This window comes from Anomaloglossus baeobatrachus, assembly GCF_048569485.1.
Source record: "Anomaloglossus baeobatrachus isolate aAnoBae1 chromosome 5 unlocalized genomic scaffold, aAnoBae1.hap1 SUPER_5_unloc_17, whole genome shotgun sequence".
NCBI classification, from domain to species: Eukaryota; Metazoa; Chordata; class Amphibia; order Anura; family Aromobatidae; genus Anomaloglossus; species Anomaloglossus baeobatrachus.
In genome coordinates this window covers 744,919-769,352 of record NW_027441792.1, presented here as the reverse complement: position 1 = coordinate 769,352, position 24,434 = coordinate 744,919, and the positions used below count along the sequence as shown (strand labels likewise).

General features: G+C 54.2%; 1 pseudogene; it reads left to right on the top strand.

The window, feature by feature from the left end:
- Positions 1-831: 831 nt before the first annotated feature.
- LOC142258913 (uncharacterized) overlaps positions 832-24,434 on the top strand; it is a 185,962-nt pseudogene continuing 162,359 nt past the window's right edge.

The window sequence follows — 24,434 nt, the reverse complement described above, 5'->3', positions numbered from 1 at the left end:
ACATTGGTCCTTGATGGGACACCAAAAAACAGTCTTTTCCAAAACAGCTAATAACAGAGGAAATAAACTGAATCCGTCCATCCAGGCTATGGCACTTAGTTTATCCAATGGGCCCTAGAGACACTTTTCGGCGCCTTCACACTTTGTGGATTTGCAGCGGAGTTTCCAGCAGATCATCAGCGTGGAGATTCCATGGCATTTACAGAAGCCGACAGCGGCAATGGCTTTATCCAAAACACATTCTCACTTCGTGGAAAAATTCAGAATGTGACGTGAGGTGTGAAACTGGCTTCAGCAGCGTCACTATGTGCAGAGTATCCGATATGCCACATTCATTGCAGCCAATGGACGGGGGAATTCCGCAGCAGATTCCTTCTCTAAATCCGCCTGGATGCAGAGGCCACATCTGACGCTGCAGATTTGCTGCAGACTGTTTACAGCAGACACAGCCCACAACGAACTCGCCACGTGTGAATGGGGCTCTACAATGTGGCGCTGAGGATTAGGATCTTGTTGCTATTTTGCATGTTCATTTTGTGTTTGTTAAAGTTTTTACAGCAAATAATATAAAATCCGGTTATTCTGGAAACTATTCTGTTTTATGTCATAAATTGTCACATGTAGATTTTTACTAAAAGGTATACAATCATGGGTAAAACATACCAGAATTTGGCTTCAAATTTAAAGCCAAAGGTAATAGGAAATGAAGAGCCGTTTTCGGAGCCAAAAGCCCCGGCTCACCAAAAAACCGCATTTTACCCATCACTACTGAGGAGCTGATCATGTGACCCCTGACTCCTCCCCTCCATGTGACATCATCACAGGTCCTGGAAGCACAGAGCAGCCACATGTATACTGTGCGGCTGTTACGCTAGATGCGGGGGTTGGGAAGCACCAAGCGAACAGCAAAAAGGAAGGTAACGGAAACCCTGTGTCTAGGGAAACGAAACTAGACTAAACCTACCGCTGGTCCCTGGGTCCTCACCACCATAGATAGGTTCCTCACCTCTGCCCCGAGCCGGATACCTGACCCTAGCTATAACTACTGCTGGTCCCTGGGCCCTCACCACCATAGATAGGTTCCTCACCTCTGCCCCGAGCCGGATACCTGACCCTAGCTATAACTACTGCTGCTCCCTGGGCCCTCACCACCATAGATAGGTTCCGCACCTCTGCCCCGAGCCGGATACCTGACCCTAGATATAACTACTGCTGGTCCCTGGGCCCTCACCACCATAGATAGGTTCCTCACCTCTGCCCCGAGCCGGATACCTGACCCTAGCTATAACTACTGCTGGTCCCTGGGCCCTCACCACCATAGATAGGTTCCTCACCTCTGCCCCGAGCCGGATACCTGACCCTAGCTATAACTACTGCTGGTCCCTGGGCCCTCACCACCATAGATAGGTTCCGCACCTCTGCCCCGAGCCGGATACCTGACCCTAGCTATAACTACTGCTGCTCCCTGGGTCCTCACCACCATAGATAGGTTCCGCACCTCTGCCCCGAGCCGGACACCTGACCCTAGCTATAACTACTGCTGGTCCCTGGGTCCTCACCACCATAGATAGGTTCCTCACCTCTGCCCCGAGCCGGACACCTGACCCTAGCTATAACTACTGCTGGTCCCTGGCCCCTCACCACCATAGATAGGTTCCGCACCTCTGCCCCGAGCCGGATACCTGACCCTAGCTATAACTACTGCTGCTCCCTGGGTCCTCACCACCATAGATAGGTTCCGCACCTCTGCCCCGAGCCGGACACCTGACCCTAGCTATAACTACTGCTGGTCCCTGGGTCCTCACCACCATAGATAGGTTCCTCACCTCTGCCCCGAGCCGGACACCTGACCCTAGCTATAACTACTGCTGGTCCCTGGCCCCTCACCACCATAGATAGGTTCCGCACCTCTGCCCCGAGCCGGATACCTGACCCTAGCTATAACTACTGCTGGTCCCTGGGTCCTCACCACCATAGATAGGTTCCTCACCTCTGCCCCGAGCCGGACACCTGACCCTAGCTATAACTACTGCTGGTCCCTGGCCCCTCACCACCATAGATAGGTTCCGCACCTCTGCCCCGAGCCGGATACCTGACCCTAGCTATAACTACTGCTGGTCCCTGGGTCCTCACCACCATAGATAGGTTCCTCACCTCTGCCCCGAGCCGGATACCTGACCCTAGCTATAACTACTGCTGGTCCCTGGGTCCTCACCACCATAGATAGGTTCCGCACCTCTGCCCCGAGCCGGATACCTGACCCTAGCTATAACTACTGCTGGTCCCTGGGTCCTCACCACCATAGATAGGTTCCGCACCTCTGCCCCGAGCCGGATACCTGACCCTAGCTATATCTACTGCTGGTCCCTGGGTCCTCACCACCATAGATAGGTTCCGCACCTCTGCCCCGAGCCGGATACCTGACCCTAGCTATAACTACTGCTGCTCCCTGGGCCCTCACCACCATAGATAGGTTCCTCACCTCTGCCCCGAGCCGGATACCTGACCCTAGCTATAACTACTGCTGGTTCCTCACCACCATAGATAGGTTCCGCACCTCTGCCCCGAGCCGGATACCTGACCCTAGCTATAACTACTGCTGGTTCCTCACCACCATAGATAGGTTCCTCACCTCTGCCCCGAGCCGGATACCTGACCCTAGATATAACTACTGCTGGTCCCTGGGTCCTCACCACCATAGATAGGTTCCTCACCTCTGCTCCGGGCCGGATACCTGACCCTAGCTATAACTACTGCTGGTCCCTGGGCCCTCACCACCATAGATAGGTTCCTCACCTCTGCCCCGAGCCGGATACCTGACCCTAGCTATAACTACTGCTGGTCCCTGGGCCCTCACCACCATAGATAGGTTCCTCACCTCTGCTCCGGGCCGGATACCTGACCCTAGCTATAACTACTGCTGGTCCCTGGGCCCTCACCACCATAGATAGGTTCCTCACCTCTGCCCCGAGCCGGATACCTGACCCTAGCTATAACTACTGCTGGTCCCTGGGTCCTCACCACCATAGATAGGTTCCTCACCTCTGCCCCGAGCCGGATACCTGACCCTAGCTATAACTACTGCTGCTCCCTGGGCCCTCACCACCATAGATAGGTTCCTCACCTCTGCCCCGAGCCGGATACCTGACCCTAGCTATAACTACTGCTGGTTCCTCACCACCATAGATAGGTTCCGCACCTCTGCCCCGAGCCGGATACCTGACCCTAGCTATAACTACTGCTGGTTCCTCACCACCATAGATAGGTTCCTCACCTCTGCCCCGAGCCGGATACCTGACCCTAGATATAACTACTGCTGGTCCCTGGGTCCTCACCACCATAGATAGGTTCCTCACCTCTGCTCCGGGCCGGATACCTGACCCTAGCTATAACTACTGCTGGTCCCTGGGCCCTCACCACCATAGATAGGTTCCTCACCTCTGCCCCGAGCCGGATACCTGACCCTAGCTATAACTACTGCTGGTCCCTGGGCCCTCACCACCATAGATAGGTTCCTCACCTCTGCTCCGGGCCGGATACCTGACCCTAGCTATAACTACTGCTGGTCCCTGGGCCCTCACCACCATAGATAGGTTCCTCACCTCTGCCCCGAGCCGGATACCTGACCCTAGCTATAACTACTGCTGGTCCCTGGGTCCTCACCACCATAGATAGGTTCCTCACCTCTGCTCCGAGCCGGATACCTGACCCTAGCTATAACTACTGCTGGTCCCTGGGTCCTCACCACCATAGATAGGTTCCTCACCTCTGCCCCGAGCCGGATACCTGACCCTAGCTATAACTACTGCTGGTCCCTGGGTCCTCACCACCATAGATAGGTTCCTCACCTCTGCTCCGAGCCGGATACCTGACCCTAGCTATAACTACTGCTGGTCCCTGGGTCCTCACCACCATAGATAGGTTCCGCACCTCTGCCCCGAGCCGGATACCTGACCCTAGCTATAACTACTGCTGGGCCCTGGGTCCTCACCACCATAGATAGGTTCCGCACCTCTGCCCCGAGCCGGATACCTGACCCTAGCTATAACTACTGCGGGGCCCTGGGCCCTCACCACCATAGATAGGTTCCGCACCTCTGCCCCGAGCCGGATACCTGACCCTAGCTATAACTACTGCGGGGCCCTGGGCCCCCACCACCATAGAGAGGTTAATCACCTCTGCCCCGAGCCGGATACCTGACCCTAGCTATAACTACTGCTGGGCCCTGGGTCCTCACCACCATAGATAGGTTCCGCACCTCTGCCCCGAGCCGGATACCTGACCCTAGCTATAACTACTGCGGGGCCCTGGGCCCTCACCACCATAGATAGGTTCCGCACCTCTGCGCCGAGCCGGATACCTGACCCTAGCTATAACTACTGCGGGGCCCTGGGCCCTCACCACCATAGATAGGTTCCGCACCTCTGCGCCGAGCCGGATACCTGACCCTAGCTATAACTACTGCTGGGCCCTCACCACCATAGATAGGTTCCTCACCTCTGCCCCGAGCCGGATACCTGACCCTAGCTATAACTACTGCGGGGCCCTGGGCCCTCACCACCATAGAGAGGTTCCTCACCTCTGCCCCGAGCCGGATACCTGACCCTAGCTATAACTACTGCTGGTCCCTGGGTCCCTCACCACCATAGATAGGTTCCTCACCTCTGCCCCGAGCCGGATACCTGACCCTAGATATAACTACCGCTGATCTCTGGGCCCTCACCACCATAGATAGGTTCCTCACCTCTGCCCCGAGCCGGATACCTGACCCTAGATATAACTACTGCTGGTCCCTGGGCCCTCACCACCATAGAGAGGTTCCGCACCTCTGCCCCGAGCCGGATACCTGACCCTAGCTATAACTACTGCGGGGCCCTGGGCCCTCACCACCATAGATAGGTTCCGCACCTCTGCCCCGAGCCGGATACCTGACCCTAGGTATAACTACTGCGGGGCCCTGGGCCCTCACCACCATAGATAGGTTCCTCACCTCTGCCCCGAGCCGGATACCTGACCCTAGCTATAACTACTGCGGGGCCCTGGGCCCTCACCACCATAGAGAGGTTCCTCACCTCTGCCCCGAGCCGGATACCTGACCCTAGATATAACTACTGCTGGTCCCTGGGTCCTCACCACCATAGAGAGGTTCCGCACCTCTGCCCCGAGCCGGATACCTGACCCTAGATATAACTACTGCTGGTCCCTGGGTCCTCACCACCATAGATAGGTTCCGCACCTCTGCCCCGAGCCGGATACCTGACCCTAGATATAACTACCGCTGGTCCTGGGCCCTCACCACCATAGATAGGTTCCGCACCTCTGCCCCGAGCCGGATACCTGACCCTAGATATAACTACCGCTGGTCCTGGGCCCTCACCACCATAGATAGGTTCCGCACCTCTGCGCCGAGCCGGATACCTGACCCTAGCTATAACTACTGCTGGGCCCTGGGTCCTCACCACCATAGACAGGTTCCGCACCTCTGCCCCGAGCCGAATACCTGACCCTAGCTATAACTACTGCTGGTCCCTGGGTCCTCACCACCATAGATAGGTTCCGCACCTCTGCCCCGAGCCGGATACCTGACCCTAGCTATACCTACTGCTGGTCCCTGGGCCCTCACCACCATAGATAGGTTCCTCACCTCTGCCCCGAGCCGGATACCTGACCCTAGCTATACCTACTGCTGGTCCCTGGGTCCTCACCACCATAGATAGGTTCCGCACCTCTGCCCCGAGCCGGATACCTGACCCTAGCTATAACTACTGCTGGTCCCTGGGTCCTCACCACCATAGATAGGTTCCGCACCTCTGCGCCGAGCCGGATACCTGACCCTAGATATAACTACTGCTGGTCCCTGGGCCCTCACCACCATAGATAGGTTCCGCACCTCTGCCCCGAGCCGGATACATGACCCTAGCTATAACTACTGCTGGTCCCTGGGCCCTCACCACCATAGATAGGTTCCTTACCTCTGCCCCGAGCCGGATACCTGACCCTAGATATAACTACCGCTGGTCCTGGGCCCTCACCACCATAGATAGGTTCCGCACCTCTGCCCCGAGCCGGATACCTGACCCTAGCTATAACTACTGCTGGTCCTGGGCCCTCACCACCACAGATAGGTTCCGCACCTCTGCGCCGAGCCAGATACCTGACCCTAGCTATACCTACTGCTGGTCCCTGGGCCCTCACCACCATAGATAGGTTCCTCACCTCTGCCCCGAGCCAGATACCTGACCCTAGCTATAACTACTGCTGGTCCCTGGGTCCTCACCACCATAGATAGGTTCCTCACCTCTGCCCCGAGCCGGATACCTGACCCTAGCTATAACTACTGCTGGTCCCTGGGTCCTCACCACCATAGATAGGTTCCGCACCTCTGCCCCGAGCCGGATACCTGACCCTAGCTATAACTACTGCTGGTCCCTGGGTCCTCACCACCATAGATAGGTTCCGCACCTCTGCCCCGAGCCGGATACCTGACCCTAGCTATAACTACTGCTGGTCCCTGGGTCCTCACCACCATAGATAGGTTCCGCACCTCTGCCCCGAGCCGGATACCTGACCCTAGCTATAACTACTGCTGGTCCCTGGGTCCTCACCACCATAGATAGGTTCCTCACCTCTGCCCCGAGCCGGATACCTGACCCTAGCTATAACTACTGCTGGTCCCTGGGTCCTCACCACCATAGATAGGTTCCGCACCTCTGCGCCAAGCCGGATACCTGACCCTAGATATAACTACTGCTGGGCCCTAAATAGGGAAAGGGTGGGACGAGCTCTTCATCAACCCCACTAAACACTAAAGACGACACAAGGAGGACACACAGGAAAATGCATGAACTACTTATCTACAGGTGACACAGGTAGAAGTTCAGCAGCAATACCACAGAGGAGTACAAGCCACCTGCTTACAACCAAGGCTTGAATGAACTAAAAATATCACCAGCATGAGTCCAAGGAAGTAACTGGTATTTAAGCACCCAGACAATGCTGATGATCTGGTGTAAGACGAGCTCCTGCTGGGTCCAAAAGGGGGAGAGAAATCCAGCAGGAAATTAATACTGACAGCAGGAACAATGGAAAGTCAGGGAGCATTCTGCGCAGCCAGATGCTGTGACCTTCTATAGCCAGAAACCACATGACTGTTACTTGTGACAGCGGCTCTGCAGGTGGAGGTGTGTGGAAATTCCCCATTATTGGTCACAGGTGACATTAACCCCTTCAGCTCTGAGACTTTCTTGGAGTTTTTCTCTCGCTGATTTCTATGAATTGTGAGGTTTTTGTTCCTTTTCCTCTGATAGATACAAGCGCCCCAACTATGAGAGGCCAGAAGTGAGGAACCCAAATAAGGAATAACGTTTGGAACACCATTCTAAGTCTGAACTGGGTGCAAAAACCTAAAAAACATCACTATGGGGAGATAAGGTATGCACACCAGTGACTATGTAAGGGGAATACATGGAATAGCAGAAACTGCTGTGTGAATACTGACCTGAAAAATCCAATAGCTATATGTAAGAGTGAAAATGTGAAAAATGGAATCTGCATTACTGCCATGAATATATGAATCAAGAGAAATTTAGCTACTGAATTGATCAATGCAATAGAGCCCCAACACTACGCCAAAGTATTTCTCTACGTTGGGGTCCCGAGCTTGTGTGTGTCCTCTCATGCAGTTAAAAAACTTACCGTGTATGGGAAGCTGAGACCCAAGCTATTTATGCGTATGATATGGATTGGCAATAGGTGTGGTTGGGGAGGGTTCGTTAGTAGTTTTTCGTTTGTGAAGAGAGGATTTATCTAGAAAGTGTAAAATCTTTCCCTTCTGTGAATATTTCTGCCTCCGGTCACATCCCGTCTGCCGGTATAACGGGCTCCACACAAAACCTACATCCAACTCATCAATTCTGTTGGGCTTTTCTAAGTCACTTTTTTTTCATCTTCTCGTATTAATTAATGTTTTTTGTTCCAAATTCTTCATATTGGTGCAAGTGGATAATGAATTTTGCGCACAATAGAAACGCTTTGTATTTTTTCCTTTGACCTGTTTGTGACTTTTAGTGCAAATGTTTTCCTAAATGGTGACAAGTTTGCACCAAAATATTTGGTCTACATAACATATCTTGGGTGTGGACTGGAGAACATTTCTGACAAAATTTCCTAGTTTTTAGGTGGAAGGTAGACATACCGTTCCTTGAAAAACTATTCACACCTGATGAACATTTCCACATTTTTTCACATTACAGCCACAAACAAATGGATTTTATTGGGGTTTTATGTGATAACAGCACAAAGTAGTAAGTTTATTCTTGTAAAGTATAAAGGAAATTATACAGGGATTTCTAAACATTTTAAGAAATTTAACTCTGAAAATTCTGATGTGCTGTAGTATTCAACCCCCTGAGTGAATACTTTGCAGGACCTCCTTTCACTGCAGTTGCTGCTGCCAGTCTCTTGGGAGATGTGTCTACCAGCTTTGCACATCTAGAGGTGACATTTTTGCCCTTTCTACTTTATAAAACAGCTCTATCTCAGGTAAATTGGATGAAGGCGTCTGTGAAGAAATTTTCAATTCTTATGTTTTGCTTTTAAAAATGTTCACTCTTCCATAAAGGCCAAATTTGTGGAGTTTATGACTAAGGCTAGGTTCGCACACTGCGTCTTTTTGACGCTGCGTTTTTGTGCGTTTTTGGCCGCTAAAAACGCACAAAAACGCACCTGCGTCGAAAAAACGCATAAAAAAACGCATGCGTTTTTGCCGCGATTTGGTGCGTTATTGGCTGCGTTTTGCTGCGTTTTTGATCTCTGCGTTTTGCTGCGTTTTTCAAATGCATTGCATGGGCGGAAAACGCAGAAAAACGCAGGAAAGAACTGACATGTCCATTTTTTTTTTTTAACTCAAAAACGCAGGTAAAAAAAACAGATGTGTGCGGACAGCAAAAATGAAAACTCATAGACTTTGCTGGGGAAGCAAAGTCCTGCAGTTTTGAGGCCAAAAACGCACCCGAAAAACGTGCAAAAACGCCGCGAAAAACGCACTGTGCGCACATAGCCTTATAGTTGTCTGTGGACAGATCCTCCCCCTGAGCTCTGGATATCTGCTGCTTTTCTACTAACCATAGGCCTCTTGGCTGCTTCTCTATAATTAGTGTTCTCCTTGCTTGGGATGTCCGTTTAGGTGGACGGCCATGTCTTTGTCATTTTGCAGTTGTGCTAAATGTGACAACTCAGCATCTGGAGATTTGTGTGAGGGGTGAACTGTTCTTAATTAGGCCAGACATATTGTGCCTTTGATTGCCAAATCAAGAGAAGTTAGCCATTGTTTCATGTCAGACTGACCAGAGCCATATTGTCTGTTAAATATTGATTGCCTTAGCCTCTTTGACTATGTCAATTAGAGGAATATTATGCAGTCGAATTTAATTGAACCAATGAGAGAACAGCCATCTCCCACCAATCCTGTAAGATACAGTACTCTGAAATGAGAACTGAGGGGTATAAAAGGGCTTTGCTCCTCTTTCCACATTTCATTTTGCAGGACTTCAGCCTAAAATCCACATTTTTAGCTAGAAGATCACAGATCTGCTTCACTGCTCAATGCTGAGCCCACAATTGTGCCTGGAGAACCCAGGTGAGGACAGTTCAGTTGCCTGGCTACATATCTTTGCTGTTCTCAGTCATCTTTCTAACCTTGCCGCTATCTCCTCTCAGTGGGTGCTCATCAAAAGCGAGGCGCTGCTGACTGGGATAGTTAGCCCAGGAAGCCCCGAAGTCGCAAAGATTCTAATCTCTCGCGAGCCAACAAATGGATGAGACTCTATCACTTGTACCATCTTGTGATCTTTCTGGAAATATACAATATGATTTTTCCTGTTGGTGAACCAGTAACGTCCTACTAAGGTGTGGTTCCCTCACCCTGTGTTGTCTGAGAAGTGTTCTGCCCACAAGGAAGGAGTGCGGGCGTTCAGTGGGATGAGCCCTGGTCAGAGTGGTCTTTCTGAAGACAGCCAGGCCAGCGGACGACCATACCCACTGACCCTCATGTCTTCACACTATACTCCTGCTATTTTTGGATGATGGATTGAAAAGTGCTTAGTGAGATGTTCAGAGCTTTGGCTATTTTTTTTATAACTGAGCCTTGCTTTACTCTTCTCCACAACTTTATCCCTGACCTGTCTGGTGGGTTTCTTGGTTTTCAAGATGCTGTTTGATCCCTAATGTTCTGAAACAAAACTTGTGAAACCTTCACAAAACAGCTGTAGTTATACTGAGAATAAATGATACAGGTGACTCAATTTACTGTGACTTCTGGAGGCAATTGGTCACTCAGGGGCATCATACTACAAGGGGCTTAATACAAATGCACGTCACAATATTCAGATTTATAGTTTTAAATATGTAGAAAACCATCTATCATTTCCTTTACACTTCACAAATACTTGTTACTTATTGCTGGTATATCACATGAAATCCTAATAAAATACATTTACATTTGTGGGTATGACGCTAAAATAAGTGGAAACGTTCCGGGGGTGTGAATACCCTTACAAGGGGAAAAATTCCTTCATGACTAAAAATATCAGATTAGTTCCCTGGATCAATGTCCCATCACAAAATCTAGTAGGGATAACCTGCCATAATATACTTTTTACGGAAGTCATCCAAGCCCGCCTTGAATGTTTGTAGTCTATGAAGAATTATCAGATCATGTGTCAGAGAGTTCCATATTCTCACTGCTCTTACAGTAGAGAATCCCCATCTGTGATTATGATTGAACCTCCTTGTCATCATTGCAGGCCTCAGTTGTAAAAAGCTCATTAGAAATATCTCAGTAATGCCCCTGATATACTTGTACATTGTAATAAAATCGCCCCGTAGCCTTTGTGTTTCCAAATAAATAACCCCAAGCTTGCTAACCTGTCCTCCTAGTGCAGACCTTCCATTCCTGTAATGGTCGCTCTTCTCTGCACCCGCTCTAGTTCAGTTATGTCCTCCTCATTCACTGGAGCCCGAAATTGTGCAGAATATTGTAAATGTGGCCGCACTAGTGACTTGTATAGAGGCAAAACTGTTCTTGTCCGGAGCATCTGTGCCTCGTTCACTGCATCCTATTATATTATCTGCCTTGGCAGCAGCTTCCTGGCACTGGTTGGTTTTCTCGTCCACCCGCACACCCACGTCTTTTTCAGTGTCATTATTATGCAGTAATTTTGCAAATATTGAAAAAATATTGCAGTTTAAAAATCAGACAAAAAAATCTGGAAAGCTAAAAACCTGCAAACATACAAAAAAACCCTAAAACAAGCAAACAGATGAATAGTATAAAAGTGTCACGAGCCATACATGTCAAGTAAAAGCCGCTTCTTAATATTATTGGATCAAGAATCTTCATTTCGGTTTCTGCAGCCCAAAACCAGGAACTGTCTTTGTGACGCCCTGGTCTATTCGGGTCGTCACAGTGTACTGCACAAACTGCCCTCCCCGTGCAGTATTCAACCCCCAGGGTTCTGGGAACCTAACCTGCAGTACTGCCTCCACCAGCATTCACAAATCCTAGATACACTTTGCACCACACCTGTCAGGCACACCAGTGAGCTGCTTAAGTAGGAATAGGGCCGCCCACCTAGGTGTCAAGCAGGGAGGTGGAAGGTGTCAGCTCAGTCGAGTAGTAACCCTCGAGCTGTGAGGAGCTCTGAGGAAGCTGGGAGTTGGAGCTCCCAGGGAAGAAGCAGACTAGGTCACAGACGGTGGTCTGGACCTAGAGGAGTCGGACCCCCGGTCGCAGGGGATTGAGGCTGTCAGGGCCAGGTGGACGGGCAGACCCAGGAGGTGGATCCACTGGGCCGAACTCCTAGATGGTGGTAAGGGGTCCGGTAGCTGGAGCACAATAGGCAGCAGAACAGTCCGTGCACACGAGTATAACGGAGAAGTCCCTGGGACCACGGAGTCACTGGTGGTAGTCCGGGTGACGCAGCTCAGGTTCGGAAGCCGAGAAGATGTCAGGCGGGGTCCGGAACCTTTGGAGCGAGATGACGGGTCACCGCAGGGATCCGAGATGGTACGGACTGTCAGGATGGCAGATGGACAGCGTTCGGGGTTCGGGATTCGGTCAGGACCGGATGGCGAGGCAGGCACGGCTCTACAAGAGAGATAGGTGAGTATATACACAGAGACACCAGGAGACCTGACTCCTAGCTTAAGAAACACGAAGATCAGGCCCCGCCCCCTTGGACATTAAACCCCTTTATACCCTGTACCTGTTTTGCATCATTTCCTGTTAATGGACGCTGGCCCTTTAAGAAAGGGTCAATGACCGCGCGCGCGCCCTAATGCGCATGCGCGCGGCCCGAGTGCCAGAAGCCAGAGCAGGAAGCTGCGAGGAGGAAGCAGCAGGGCCAGGCTGGGGCTGTGAAGCCGACGGACGCCGGGTGCGGGGACCAGGACGCTGGGGACGCGCCGGCAAAGGGTGCTGGAGAGCGGGGAGCGGCGGTGACCGGACCAAGGAACCGGGAAGCGAGGCGGGGGAGCCGGGGAGCGTGACAGGTGAGCCGGAGGGCAGCACAGGGGACCCGGGGAGCGTGACAGTACCCCCCCCCCACGCCCCCCTCCCCGCAACCGGGACAGGAAGGCACGGATCAGCGGAGTACCCACATTCTCCCGGGGCTCCCAGGACCTATCCTCAGGACCATACCCTGCCCAGTCCACCAGGAAGAACTGTCGACCCCGTACGGTCTTCATGGCCACGATATCCCTTACCGCATAGATGTCGTCATCGGCAATAGGTGGAGGAGCCGAACTGGCAGCAGCGGAGAAGGGACCCAGGACAACCGGCTTGAGCAGGGAGACGTGGAATGAGTTGGGTATCCTCATCGTGGCCGGGAGCTGTAGCTTGTAGGAGACCTCATTGATCTTGTTGAGGACTTTAAACGGCCCGATGTAGCGAGGACCCAGCTTGTAGGATGGTATCTTCAATCGGACGTACTTGGATGCAAGCCAGACTAGATCTCCAGGAGAGAAACACGGAGGGTCCAGACGTCTCTTGTCTGCGTGTCTTTTCATCCGCAGGGAAGCACGCCCAAGGGACGCCTTGACAGAGTCCCAAATGGTTGCAAAGTCACGGGCTACAGTATCAGCAGCAGGGACATCCGAAGAAGGGGATACAGGCAATGGGACGGAGGGCTGAAGTCCGTAAACGACATGGAAGGGAGAGCTGGAGGACGACTCACTGATGTGGTGGTTATGGGAGAATTCAGCCCAAGGAAGAAGCGTGGACCAGTCGTCGTGATGGGCGTTGACATAGTGACGTAAGAAAGAGGTCAAGATTTGATTGACCCTCTCCACTTGGCCATTAGACTGAGGATGGTATGCAGATGAAAAGTCCAGAGTCACTCCCAGATGTTTGCAGAGAGCCCTCCAGAAGCGGGAGGTGAACTGAGTTCCTCTATCGGATACGATGTGTGATGGAAAGCCATGCAAGCGGAAGATGTGATGTATATAGGCGTCCGCGAGTTCCTGAGCAGAGGGCAATCCAGCCATAGGGACGAAATGAGCCATTTTAGAGAACCGATCCACCACGACCCATATGACTGTGTGTCCGGAGGACAATGGCAAGTCCGTAATAAAGTCCATCGCTATGTGTTGCCACGGAACCGAGGGTATCGGCAGAGGCAGAAGACGGCCATATGGCAGGTGTTTGGGCGTCTTGTTCCTGGCACAAGAGGAGCAGGCAGAGACAAAAGCAGCGACGTCCGTGCGAAGGGATGGCCACCAGTAATGACGTACAATCGCACCCCATGTTCTCTTCTGACCAGCATGACCGGCTGTTTTTGAGGCATGACCCCAGTGTAACACTTTTTGCCTGTCTGTCTCAGAGACATAGGTCTTCCCGGGCGGTATCTGGGCCAGGGTGACAGGGGCCACCGGAATGATTTTGCTAGGACAGATGATGGGTTGGGTAGTCTCCTCCTCCTGCTCCATGGGCATGAAAGACCTGGACAAGGCATCAGCGCGTACATTCTTGTCCGCGGGTCGGAAATGGAGCTGGAAATCAAACCTGGCAAAGAATAAGGACCACCTGGCTTGCCGTGGGTTCAGTCGCTGAGCGGACCGTAGGTATTCCAGGTTCTTGTGGTCCGTGTAAATAATCACGGGGTACACTGCTCCTTCCAGAAGGTAGCACCATTCCTCCAGAGCCAGTTTGACTGCCAAGAGCTCTCGGTCACCGATGGTGTAGTTGCGTTCAGGCGCTGAGAAGCTCTTGGAGAAGAATCCGCAAGTCACCATCTTCCCGGAGGAGGACTTCTGCATGAGCACTGCTCCGGCTCCTGAGGAGGAGGCATCCACCTCCAAGGTGAACTGGCGGTTTAACTCCGGACAGTGGAGTACAGGAGAGGAGGCAAATGCCCGCTTCAGAGAGCCAAACGCGGCGTCGGCCGCAGGTGACCAGTGCTTTGGATTAGCCTCCTTCTTGGTCAAAGCGGAGAGAGGAGCAGTCAGAGCCGAGAAGTGAGGGATGAACTGGCGGTAGTAGTTGGCGAATCCCAGGAAGCGTTGGATTGCCTTCAGTCCAGAAGGAGGAGGCCAGTTGAGAATGGAGGAGACCTTCTTTGGATCCATCTGCAGTCCGGTATCAGAGATGATGTACCCCAGGAAGGGGAGAGAAGACTGCTCAAAGACACACTTCTCATACTTCGCGTACAGACGATTCTCTCTCAGTCTTTGTAGAACCAGCTGTACGTTCTCTCTGTGGGTCTGGAGGTCCGGAGAGAAGACAAGGATGTCATCCAGATACACTACCACACAGACGTAAAGAAGGTCCCGGAAAACGTCGTTCACCAGTTCTTGAAAGACGGCTGGGGCGTTACACAGGCCGAAGGGCATCACGCAGTATTCATAGTGCCCATCGCGCGTATTGAACGCGGTCTTCCATTCGTCCCCAGAGCGGATGCGTACCAGATTGTAAGCACCCCGAAGATCCAGCTTGGTGAACACACGAGCTCCTCTAAGCCGGTCAAACAATTCGGGGATGAGCGGCAGAGGGTACTTGTTTTTTACGGTGATTTGATTCAACCCCCGGTAGTCTATGCATGGGCGTAAGTCGCCCTCTTTCTTCTTGACGAAGAAGAAACCTGCTCCAGCCGGAGAGGAGGATCTCCGAATGAATCCCCTTGCCAGGCTCTCTGTGATGTAAGTAGACATGGCCCTTGTTTCGGCTGGAGACAATGGATATATCCGTCCTCGAGGTGGTGTTGTTCCAGGGAGCAGGTCGATGGAACAATCGTAAGGACGATGTGGCGGAAGTACCTCGGATTCCTTTTTATCAAAGACGTCTGCAAAGGACCAATAGGCCGAGGGCAGCCCCGGTAGGTTCTCTGGAACCGGAGGCCGTCGGATGGGTTGTATGGTCTTCAGGCACTTCTCATGGCACGAAGAGCCCCATCGGGTGATTTCGCCAGTGCCCCAGCTGACTGATGGTTCGTGTGTCCGCAACCAGGGAAGTCCCAGCAGGATTTGATGGGACATGTGTGGGAGGACGTAGAGAGCGATGTTCTCGGTGTGCAGGGCACCGATACGCAGTTCCACCGGCTTGGTGATCCAGGAGATGGTGTCAGAGAGGGGTCTCCCATCCACAGAGGCAATCACGAGGGGCTTGTCAAGTGGAGTAACAGGCACCTGGTACTTGTCCACCGTGGCCTGCTGGATGAAATTGCCTGCTGCCCCGGAATCGAGGTATGCCTCAGCCGTGAACCGCGTCTCTCCCGTTGTCACTTGCACAGTCCACGTAACCGGGTCTGAGAGAGTCCCAGCACCTAGGGTGGCCTCTCCTACCAACCCTAGGCTTTGGAGTTTCCCGGCCTCTCTGGACAGGAGCGTAGCAAGTGTGTGCCCTCTCCGCAGTAAAAGCAGAGGCCCTTGGCGAGCCGCTCAGCTCGACGTTGTTCAGACTGCCGCACTCTGTCGATCTGCATGGGCTCGTGGACGGGGACCCCAGCTGTCGAAGACTGAAGTACGGCGGGCTTCTGCGGAGGAGAGGAATGCCGTATCGGACGTCTCTCACGGGACACTTCCTTGGATCGCTCCTGAAAGCGAATGTCCACACGAGTCGCTAGGGCGATCAGGGCATCCAGGGTGGTCGGTACGTCACGACCCGCCAGCTCATCTTTAATTCGCCCCGAGAGTCCTTCCCAGAAGGCGGCGGTTAGGGCCTCGTTGTTCCACCCGAGTTCCGAAGCCAAGGTGCGAAACCGGATTGCGTATTGGCCCACCGTCAGAGTCCCCTGACGTAGCCGGAGAAGAGACGAAGCAGACGCGGAGGCGCGTCCGGGCTCATCAAAGGTGCCACGGAATGCCTGCAGGAAGTCCTGGATGTTCGTGGTCACAGGATCCCCCTTCTCCCACAAGGGGTTCATCCACGCCAGTGCCTCACCCTCTAGATGGGACATGATGAAGGCGACCTTGGCTTGGTCAGAGGCAAACAAATGCGGCAGCTGCGTGAAATGGAGGGAGCATTGGTTTAAGAATCCCCTGCAGGTCTTGGGGTCTCCGGCGTACCGGGGTGGTGAGGCCAAACGAAGTCTGGAAGTATCTGAAGACGTCGCCACGGGAGCTGGAGCCGTGGCTTGACTAGTGGAGGCCCGGGATGCTGAAGACGTAACTGCCGCTTGTAGCGTGTTCAGGCGGGCGTCCACAGAAGACATAAATTGCAGCATGCGGGTCTGAGTCTCACGCTGGCGTGTGAGTTCCTCCTGTACGGCTGCTAGTGCTGCAGCGGGATCCATGGCCTGATCTTACTGTCAGGGCCAGGTGGACGGGCAGACCCAGGAGGTGGATCCACTGGGCCGAACTCCTAGATGGTGGTAAGGGGTCCGGTAGCTGGAGCACAATAGGCAGCAGAACAGTCCGTGCACACGAGTATAACGGAGAAGTCCCTGGGACCACTGTTACGAGGGGGACCCGGGGAAGCGTGCCAAGATGGGGAATGGACAGCTTCCGCCGGTCAAGGTCCACTGTGCGGTGTAAGGGACCGCTGCTATGGTGGGTGAAGAGTGAGCGGGTTGCTGCTAGCGATCGTCTGGAATGTCACAGACGATCTATGTACACCGGTCTGCCCTAACCCGTGTGGGTTGTATGGCAGGGATCACACGGCTCGGTGTACCTGTTGCACGGGGAAGCACAGAGGTGCCCACGCACGTGTGCCAGTGGAAGTCACGAGAATATGGCACGAGGGTAGCACAGAGGTGCCCACGCACGTGTGCTTTCAATAACCAGGTGAGTCCAGTGGAGACTCGAGGAGCTCACCTGGGACAGGAACACGTCCTGTAGAAGGAGCGACTGCCGGAGCAGCAAGGCAGGGACACGGCCTGCAAACCAGGTGCTGCCTAAGCAGCAAGGGCCAAGCCCACAGAAGAAGATAATGCCTGAGCAGTGGCGTGGCAGCACGCTGCCAGACATCCAAACATAGAAGGACGGTCGCGCGCCGCCATGATGGCAGGAGGAGCTTTTAAGGAGGTGTAGCTCCAGCCAAGGGCGGGCGCGAGGCGGAGATGACGGACTTGACCCAATCAGGATCCACGACATCCCAGCCTGGCCAGTCAGGATTCACCACGTCACCAGCCTTGTCATCAAGCCGTGTGACATCAGTGGGCGAATCAGGATCCACCAAGCATAGCACATGCTCACCCTCCTGCCTCTGGGAAATAGAGGCGGGATCCTCGGTCTCACAATGTGTAGAGATAACGGGAGTCTCACTGCTTCCCTGAGCAGCAAATCTCTGCACATTGCGCAACCTCACAGACCTTTGAGGCTGCTGAGCAGGAGGAGCTGTGGCAGGCAAGGAATGGGAGACCGCCTCATTTCTTGCAACAGGAGTACCACTAGGTGTCACCCTTGTGCTGCCTCTCTGAGGAGGTTTCTCCTGCACTCTGCGCAGTCTGGCAGACCTTCGGCGCTGCGGAGCAGGAGCGCTCGTGGCAGGCAAGGAGACTGTCTCATTCCTTGCCACAGGAGAGCCACGAGGTGTAACATTACCCCCCCGTCTAGGCCCCCCAACCTGCCCGTACTTGAAGGCCGCTATCAAACCCGGGGCGTGGATATGATCCTCCAATTCCCAGGATCTATGCTCCGGACCACGGCCGACCCACTCCACGAGGTAGTACCTCCTGCCCCGTATAACTTTTGTCTCCACAAGCTTCGCCACCTCAGAGTCGTCGGGCGGGGAGTCAGTTTGAGGCGTCAGGGACCCCGAGAACTTATTAAGTCGTACGGGTTTCAGGAGGGACACGTAAAAGGTGTTGGCTATAGCCCAGCGTGGAGGGAGCTGGAGTCGGTATGCCACCGGGTTCACCTGCTCTAGCACTTTAAACGGACCCAGGTACCTAGGGGCGAACATGGCTGCCTGTACCCGTAGGTTAACATTCTTAGAGGATAGCCACACTAGGTCACCAGGGGCGAACGATGGTGCAGGGCGGCGGCGCTCATCAGCCGTTGTCACCATCCGGTCTTTAGCCCTCTTAAGGGCCTCTTGGGTGTTATCCCAGATCTCCCGGGCCTCGGTCGCCCAATCCTCCACTCTAGGATCGGGTGACGTAATGGGCATCGGAACCGGGATTCTGGGATGTTGTCCGTTATTGAGCAGGAACGGAGTCTGACCAGAGGATTCATGGACCGAATTATTAATGGCAAATTCGGCCCAAGGAAGGAGGTTAGCCCAGTTGTCGTGGTGATAAAATGGCGGAGGTAAGTTACCAAGGTCTGATTGGTCCTCTCTACCAGTCCATTGGTTTCGGGATGGTATGCGGAGGAGATGTTCAGCTCTATCTGCAGGAGCTTACAGAGCTCTCTCCAGAAGCGAGACGCGAACTGGGGACCCCGGTCGCTCACCACCTTGTCAGGCATGCCATGCAGCCTAAATACATGCCTAATGAATAAGGTGGCGAGAGCACGTGACGTCGGGAGTCGTGGGAGAGGCACCAAGTGGACCATTTTAGAGAAGTGATCCGTGATGACCCATACGACTTTGTGACCTGCTGACTTGGGCAGATCTCCCAGGAAGTCCATTCCCACCACTTCCCAGGGACGATCCGGCACTGGCAGTGGGTGAAGAAGACCTGCCGGTCTCTGCCGGGACGGCTTATTCCGTGCACACGACATACAGGCTCCCACATACTCCTGTATGTCCTGGGGTAGTCTCGGCCACCAATAGTGCCTAGTCACAAGGTCTCTGGTCCTTTTGACCCCAAAGTGACCCCCGACCTTGGAGGCATGGGCGCACGATAGCACCTCATTCCGTAGTTCAGGGGGAACGAGGGTCTTGCCAGGTGGCACCTGGTCCAAAGAAGTGGGAGTGACCATCCTCAAGCTGTCCGGGGGTAGTATAAGACGAGGCTCCTCCTCGTCCTCCTCCAACACAACCATACAACGTGACAAGGCATCGGCCCGTACGTTCTTCTCACCGGCCAGGTGGCGGATAATAAAGCGGAACCGGGAGAAGAACAAGGACCAACGGGCCTGCCTTGGGTTCAGGCGTTGTGCTGTCTGGAGGTATGTGAGATTTTTATGGTCGGAAAATACTTCAAATGGATGCTTCGCACCCTCCAGGAGATGCCGCCATTCCTGGAATGCTAGTTTCATCGCCAGTAACTCCCTATCCCCTATGGAGTAGTTCCTCTCGGCCGGAGAAAAGGTCTTGGAGAAAAAGAAACAAGGATGCTTCCTTCCTCGTTCGTCTTTCTGGTACAGGACTGCACCAGCACCGACCGAAGAGGCGTCTACCTCTAGTAGAAAGGGTTTGGAGATGTCTGGACAATGAAGGATGGGAGCTCTGGAGAAGTAAGTTTTGAGAGTGTGAAATGCCTCTACCATTTCCCGTGTCCATGCTTTGGGATTAGCGCCCTTGCGGGTAAGGGCAATGATGGGTGCTGCCACCGTCGAGAAGTTGGGAATGAACTGGCGATAATAATTGATAAACCCCAAGAATCGCTGGATCGCTTTCAGCGAGCGGGGCTCAGGCCATTTCATCACTGTCTCCAACTTCCCCGGATCCATTGCTAAGCCCTGACTGGACACGATATACCCCAGGAACGGCAAGGATTCACGTTCAAAAACGCACTTTTCTAGCTTAGCATATAACGAATGAGTGCGGAGCCTCTTAAGTACTCGGATGACATCCCTCCGATGGGTGGCAAGATCGGGGGAGAAGATAAGGATATCATCCAGGTATGCAACCACGGAAAGATACAAATCCCGGAAAACATCATTCACAAAGTCTTGAAATACGGCGGGGGCATTGCAGAGTCCGAAGGGCATTACGAGATACTCGTAGTGACCGTCCCTGGTGTTGAAGGCGGTCTTCCACTCATCGCCCTCTCGGACTCGCACTAGATTATACGCCCCGCGTAGATCCAGCTTCGTGAAGATCTTTGCCCCGCGGAATCGATCAAATAACTCCGTAATGAGGGGCAAAGGGTATTTGTTTTTGATCGTGATTGCATTTAATCCCCTGTAATCGATACAGGGGCGTAGATCCCCTTCCTTCTTTTGCACGAAGAAGAACCCCGCACCAGCCGGTGAAATAGACTTGCGAATGAACCCTTTTGCCAGGCTGTCCTGAATATATTTGGACATAGCCTCCGTCTCTGGAGCAGAGAGGGGATACACTCTGCCCCTAGGGGGCTCGGAGCCTGGCTTCAGGTCTATTCGGCAATCGTATGGCCGGTGGGGAGGAAGGGTATCTGCGGCCCTCTTGGAGAAGACGTCCCTGTAGGCCTCATAAGGTGTCGGTAAACCTGGCTCCCCTGTATTCCCTGAGGACCCAACCGACCTAATGGTAGCGGGTGGTTCGGTAGTCACGAGGTGCTCCCTACAGGATCCTGCCCATGATGAGATCTCCCCTGTTGCCCAGTTGAGTATAGGAGCATGCTGTCTCAACCAGGGGAGGCCCAGTAGGATCTCATCCGTCCCCCCTGGAAGCACCAGGAAGGACACCTGCTCATGGTGTCCTGGTGGTACTTCCATCCTGAGAGGGATGGTGATCTGGGTGATGGGATCGACTAGTAGGGGCCCGTTGACTACCCGAACCCTGAGTGGCTTGGGTAAGAGAACCAGGGGAACTGAGTATCGGGTTGCCAGGGAGGTCGAAATGAAATTGCCATCAGCGCCTGAGTCCAGGCAGGCCAGAGCAGAGAAGAGAGTAGTGCCAAACTGCAACTGGGCGCTGATAGTCAACCTAGAGCGAGAGGCAGCGTCTAGTAACCCCCCTCTGATGGAAACTAGACGCTGTCTTTTCCCGACGGTTTGGGACATCGGGTAGCTATGTGTCCCCTCTGCCCACAGGAAAAGCAGATGACACCAGACCGAGAACCTGGGGTAGAGGAGACCGCTTTGGACACCTCCATTGACTCCACGGAGTCGCCTACAGAGCTGGCTGGGAGACCTGTCTGGTGGAATACGGGAGCCAGACGCTTTTTAGGCCGTGAGGACGTGGGTGCTGAAGAGACCTCGAGCCTCCGCTCCGCCTGGCGGATGTCTATGCGAGAGGCAACCACAATCAAGGACTCTAAAGTAGCAGGCACCTCACGCGTGGCCAGTGCGTCTTTGACGAACCCTGCCAGGCCCTCCCAGAACACAGGGACAAGGACCTTATCGGGCCAGTCCAGCTCTGCGGCAAGTGTCCTAAAGTGTACAGCAAAGTCCCCGACTGAAGCGGACCCTTGCCGAAGTCGTAGGAGGCGCAGCGCGGAGTCGTGGGTGACTTGAGGCCCGAGGAACACCATTCTCATGGCCCCAAGATAAGATGCTAAGTTATTCACCACCCGATCTCCGCGCTCCCACAACGGCGTGGACCACTTCAGCGCTCTCCCTGTCAGCAGGGACTGGACGAAGGCTACCTTCGCCTTCTCGGTAGCGTAAAGAGTCGCGGACAGCTCTAAGTAGGTGGTAACTTGGTTTATAAACCCACGGCACTCGGAGCTGTCCCCGCTAAAGCGCTCTGGAAGCGCAAGGCGAGGAGACCTTCCGCCCAATAGCACAGCCTGGGTAGCCGCCTGGGTGGCGACTGTCGTCAGAGCAGTCTTGTCGGAGGAAGACTGCTCCACTGCTGTCAAACGTGATTCCAACTGCTGCACATAACGCAGCAACTGCTGCTGCTCTTCAGCCATAGCCAGACCTTTGGCGCGACCGTAATGTTACGAGGGGGACCCGGGGAAGCGTGCCAAGATGGGGAATGGACAGCTTCCGCCGGTCAAGGTCCACTGTGCGGTGTAAGGGACCGCTGCTATGGTGGGTGAAGAGTGAGCGGGTTGCTGCTAGCGATCGTCTGGAATGTCACAGACGATCTATGTACACCGGTCTGCCCTAACCCGTGTGGGTTGTATGGCAGGGATCACACGGCTCGGTGTACCTGTTGCACGGGGAAGCACAGAGGTGCCCACGCACGTGTGCCAGTGGAAGTCACGAGAATATGGCATGAGGGTAGCACAGAGGTGCCCACGCACGTGTGCTTTCAATAACCAGGTGAGTGCAGTGGAGACTCGAGGAGCTCACCTGGGACAGGAACACGGCCTGTAGAAGGAGCGACTGCCGGAGCAGCAAGGCAGGGACACGGCCTGCAAACCAGGTGCTGCCTAAGCAGCAAGGGCCAAGCCCACAGAAGAAGATAATGCCTGAGCAGTGGCGTGGCAGCACGCTGCCAGACATCCAAACATAGAAGGACGGTCGCGCGCCGCCATGATGGCAGGAGGAGCTTTTAAGGAGGTGTAGCTCCAGCCAAGGGCGGGCGCGAGGCGGAGATGACGGACTTGACCCAATCAGGATCCACGACATCCCAGCCTGGCCAGTCAGGATTCACCACGTCACCAGCCTTGTCATCAAGCCGTGTGACATCAGTGGGCGAATCAGGATCCACCAAGCATAGCACATGCTCACCCTCCTGCCTCTGGGAAATAGAGGCGGGATCCTCGGTCTCACAATGTGTAGAGATAACGGGAGTCTCACTGCTTCCCTGAGCAGCAAATCTCTGCACATTGCGCAACCTCACAGACCTTTGAGGCTGCTGAGCAGGAGGAGCTGTGGCAGGCAAGGAATGGGAGACCGCCTCATTTCTTGCAACAGGAGTACCACTAGGTGTCACCCTTGTGCTGCCTCTCTGAGGAGGTTTCTCCTGCACTCTGCGCAGTCTGGCAGACCTTCGGCGCTGCGGAGCAGGAGCGCTCGTGGCAGGCAAGGAGACTGTCTCATTCCTTGCCACAGGAGAGCCACGAGGTGTAACAGACCACGGAGTCACTGGTGGTAGTCCGGGTGACGCAGCTCAGGTTCGGAAGCCGAGAAGATGTCAGGCGGGGTCCGGAACCTTTGGAGCGAGATGACGGGTCACCGCAGGGATCCGAGATGGTACGGACTGTCAGGATGGCAGATGGACAGCGTTCAGGGTTCGGGATTCGGTCAGGACCGGATGGCGAGGCAGGCATGGCTCTACAAGAGAGATAGGTGAGTATATACACAGAGACACCAGGAGACCTGACTCCTAGCTTAAGAAACACGAAGATCAGGCCCCGCCCCCTTGGACATTAAACCCCTTTATACCCTGTACCTGTTTTGCATCATTTCCTGTTAATGGACGCTGGCCCTTTAAGAAAGGGTCAATGACCGCGCGCGCGCCCTAATGCGCATGCGCGCGGCCCGAGTGCCAGAAGCCAGAGCAGGAAGCTGCGAGGAGGAAGCAGCAGGGCCAGGCTGGGGCTGTGAAGCCGACGGACGCCGGGTGCGGGGACCAGGACGCTGGGGACGCGCCGGCAAAGGGTGCTGGAGAGCGGGGAGCGGCGGTGACCGGACCAAGGAACCGGGAAGCGAGGCGGGGGAGCCGGGGAGCGTGACAGGTGAGCCGGAGGGCAGCACAGGGGACCCGGGGAGCGTGACAGAGGCTAGGTGCCTAGAACCCGTCGAGGAGGACGGCCAGCAGCCTGGTCTTATCACCGGTCTGGGACCGAAGGCACAGCGGGGTACACGGACCCTAGGTCGAGGAGAAGCGTCAGGCAACCTGGCAATTAACCTGAGAACGGGGCCTTTATGGACTGTTCCCACCCAGCTCAGAGATCGGGGGCACTAGCGCAACGAGGGAGATAGGGCTTTCCTAGTAAGCAGCCCACTGAAATCCCAAGCGTGAGCCCCTGAGAGCAGGCTCATTCACTTAGCCACAGTGGGGAGCGGGGCCCGGCAAGCGCCAAGCACCCAGGCCACAACGGACACTCTAAATTTGTGCCAGGAGCCAGGTCATGGACCACCAGGCAGTGCTGCAGGGGACGGGACCCGGACGAGCTCCCCTCGAGAGGCAACAGCAGTCAGAGACTTGGTTTACCGTGTTGTCAGCTTCAGCTTCATTGCTGAGTGAGTACCCAACTGACCTCCGCAGTGCACCCCCATAACCACTATCCAGA